Below are 3,833 nucleotides of genomic sequence, written 5' to 3' on the forward strand. Positions count from 1 at the left end.
GGAGTTTCACTCATGTTACCCAGGCTGGAGTGCAATGGCGCGATCTCAGCTCACCGCAACCTCCGTCTCCTGGGTTCAGGCAATTCTCCTGCCTCAGCCTCCTGAGTAGCTGGGATTACAGGCACGCGCCACCATGCCCAGCTAATTTTTTGTATTTTTAGTAGAGACGGGGTTTCACCGTGTTGACCAGGATGGTCTCGATCTCTTGACCTCGTGATCCACCCACCTCGGCCTCCCAAAGTGCTGGGATTACAGGCTTGAGCCACCGCGCCCGGCCTGAAACTTTTTATTTATTTATTTATTTATTTATTTTTATTGCATTTTAGGTTTTGGGGTACATGTGAAGAACATGCAAGATGAGTGAAACTTTGTAAGAGGGTGTCTTTATTCATTCGGACTCTGAACACAATTATATACAGACCGTTCATGCTTTTGTCTTATTTTTTATTTCTGAGTAGGTAATAAATACATTGAGTACAAACTCTAAAAGCTACACAAAGGGAATACCATAAAAGGAAGCCTTGCTCGCCTCCCGCCTCCTCCAGACACTGATTCTCCCCAGAAGCAATCACCGATACCAGCTCCATATGCATCTTTCCAGAGACATTTCCTCTCATCAACATCGAACCTTGAGTAGAGAATGTTCCACTCAACAGCCTTGTGTCAACGGTGCCATGAGGAACTACACTTGATCTTAGCCAAAAGGCCAAGAAGCGATGCCATGAGGAACTGAGGGGTGAGCCAATGGAGGAAAGTGCAGCCTTCCCAGCCTCTGCCCTTTTCTGGAGGCAGCTTGGTAGTCCCAGTATGATTTAGGGTGGGGGGCTGGTAGCTGTCTAGGAGTTTGAGGTGGTATCAAGTACCAGGGTAGAAGGGAAGCCTTCATCCTGCTTTTCTAAGAATGAAGCTGAGCCTCTTGGCATCATGTGGATCAAATCAGGACCACACTCACCATGAACACATACAATAAGCATTTTTAAGCTGTTATTTTTTCCTACAATTATTTTTTCCTACAACCTTTGGTTTCTGTTGGATCTCTCTGTGCCCTCCCACTCTTCCTTCACCTCTTTCTCTGGGTTCCACCTCCGCCCCTTTATTAGGTCAACATGTGTACTTCCTGCATTACTGTATCATTTGTCTTCATCCCAAGAAGTACGTAATTTTAATCGAAAAGAGAGTTCTCATTTAACGCTCTAATGACACGATTTTGTGATGATTTAAGGCAAGTCATTTAGCCTTTCTGAACTTTAATTCTCACATCTGTAAAACTGATGACTACTTACATATTTTCCAGGCTTGCTAAGTAAAGCAATTATAAAACACGCGTCAATGTGAAAAATAATGTAGAAAGGTTCTGTTCTCCATGCTTCAAAAACCTTTGCTGCCAAGAAAGCTGCTTTAGGCATTGTGGGTGCTGCAGACTAGGAGCTCCAAGTTATGGTCTCAATGCAGAACATCCAGTCCTGGAGAAGACACACTGTCGGAGAGTCTGCTGGTTTTACAAGAGAGGTGGAAGTCTAGAAGAACCTCTTTCTTCCAAAGAAAGAAAGAAAGAATGAAAGAAAGAAAGAGAGAAAGAAAGAAAGAAAGAAAGAAGAAAGAAAGAGAAAGAAAGAAAGAAAGGGAAATAAAGAAAGAGAAAGAAAGTATAGCCATTATGGAAAACAGTATGGAGGTTCCTTAGAAAATGAAAAGCAGCTTTTTCCAACTTGGGCCGGCAGAATGGTTCCCACAAAGAAGGCAGGTGAGAAGAAAAAGAGCCGTTCTACCATCAATGAGGTGGTGACCTGAGAACACAGCATCAGCATTCACAAGCACATCCATGGAGTGGGCTTCAAGAAGCTTGTCCCTCGGGAACTCAAAGAGATTTGGAAATTTGCCGTGAAGGAGATGGGAACGCCAGATGTGTGCATTGATACCAGGCTCAACAAAGCTGTCTGGGCCAAAGGAATAAGGAATGTCCCATACCGAATCCGTGTGCGGTTGTCCAGAAAACGTAATGAGGATGAAGGGTTACCAAAAAAGCTCTATACTTTGGTTACCTATGTACCTGTTACCGCTTTCAAAAATCTATAGTCAATGTGGATGAGAACTAATCGCTGATCATCAAATAACATCAAATAAAGTTGCAAAATTGCCTTCAAAAAAAATAAAAACTAAAACCAGAACTACCATATGATCTAGCAATTCCACTACCAGGTATATCCAAAGACAATGAAATCAATATGTCAAAGAGATATCTGTGCCCCCATGCTTAGGGCAGCACGATTTGCAATAACCGACATATGAAAACAACCGAAGTGGCCACCATGTATATAACTGATCTGGCTTGGATCTGTGTACCCATCCAAATCTCGTGTCAAATTGTACCCAGTGTTGGCGGTGGGGCCTGGTGGGAGGTGATTGGATCATGGGGGCCGATTTCCCCCTTAATGTTGCTCTCGTGAAGTGAGAGCTCATGTGATTTGGTTGTTTAAGACCGCGGCACCTCCCCCATCTCTTTTCCTTCTGCTCGAACCATGTAAGACATGACTGCTTCTCCTTCACCTTCCACCATGATTGTGAAGTTTCCTGAGGCCTCTCCAGCCACGCTTCCTGTGCAGCCTACACAATTATAAGCCAATTAAACCTCTTTTCTTGAAAAACTACCCAGTCTCTGGTATCGAAAGCATGCAAGAATGGACTAACGCAATAATGGAATATTATTCGACCACGGAAAAGCATGAAATCCTGTCATTTGTGGCAATATGGATGAGCTTGGAGGACATTAAGTGAAAGAATCCAGGCACAGGCCGGGCGCGGTGGCTCACGCCTGTAATCCCAGCACTTTGGGAGGCCGAGGCGGGTGGATCACGAGGTCAAGAGATCGAGACCATCCTGGTCAGCATGGTGAAACCCCGTCTCTACTAAAAATACAAAAAATCAGCTGGGCATGGTGGCGCGTGCCTGTAATCCCAGCTACTCAGGAGGCTGAGGCAGGAGAATTGCCTGAACCCAGGAGGCGGAGGTTGCCGCGAGCCGAGATAGTGCCATTGCACTCCAGCCTGGGTAACAAGAGCGAAACTCACAGAAAGAGAAATACCACGTTTTCATTCATCTGTAGAAGCTCACAAATTTGATCTCATGGAAGTAGAGAGTAGAACATTGGTAACTAGAGGCTGGAAACTAGTGGCTGGGAGGGGAGACAGGGAGAGATTGATTAATAGGCATAAAATTATAGCTAGAAAAGAGGATTAGTTTCTAGTGTTCTATAGCACTATAGGGTGACAATAGTTAACAATAATTTATTGCATATTTTCAGCTAGCTGGAAGAGAGGATTTTTTTTTTTTTTTATGGACTTTTGCTCTTGTCGCCCAGGGTGGAGTGCAGTGGTGCAATCTCAGCTCACTGCAACCTCTGCCTCTTGGGTTCAAATGATTCTCCTGAGTCTGCCTCCTGAGTACTGGGATTACAGGTGCATGCCACTACGCCCAGCTAATTTTTGTATTTTTAGTAGAGATGGGTTTCACCATGTTGGTCAGGCTGGTCTCAAACTCCTGACTTCAGGTGATCCGCCAGCCTCAGCCTCCCAAAGTTCTAGGATTCCAGGTGTGAGCCACAGTGACCGGCCTAGAAGAGAGGATTTTGAATGCCCCCAACATGGAGAAATAATCAATTTTGAGGTGATAGATATGCTAATTACCCTGATTTGGTCATTACACATTGTATACAAGTATTGAAATATCAGTCACTACCCCATAAACATGAACAATTATTATATGTCAATTAAATATAAATGGGGGGAAAGAGCTGAGGCCTTGGGGAGCAGGCCACTGGGAGGAGCAGAGCTACC

The 3,833-nt window shown here is 44.5% G+C and overlaps 1 pseudogene; it reads left to right on the plus strand.

The window, feature by feature from the left end:
• The first annotated feature begins 1,433 nt into the window (after positions 1 to 1,433).
• On the plus strand, positions 1,434 to 2,141 carry LOC116536518 (annotated as a pseudogene).
• The last annotated feature ends 1,692 nt before the right edge of the window (positions 2,142 to 3,833 follow it).

The sequence above is a fragment of the Sapajus apella genome, unplaced genomic scaffold (assembly GCF_009761245.1).
Source record: "Sapajus apella isolate SASKATOON/1434 unplaced genomic scaffold, GSC_monkey_1.0 scaffold101, whole genome shotgun sequence".
Lineage (NCBI taxonomy): Eukaryota > Metazoa > Chordata > Mammalia > Primates > Cebidae > Sapajus > Sapajus apella.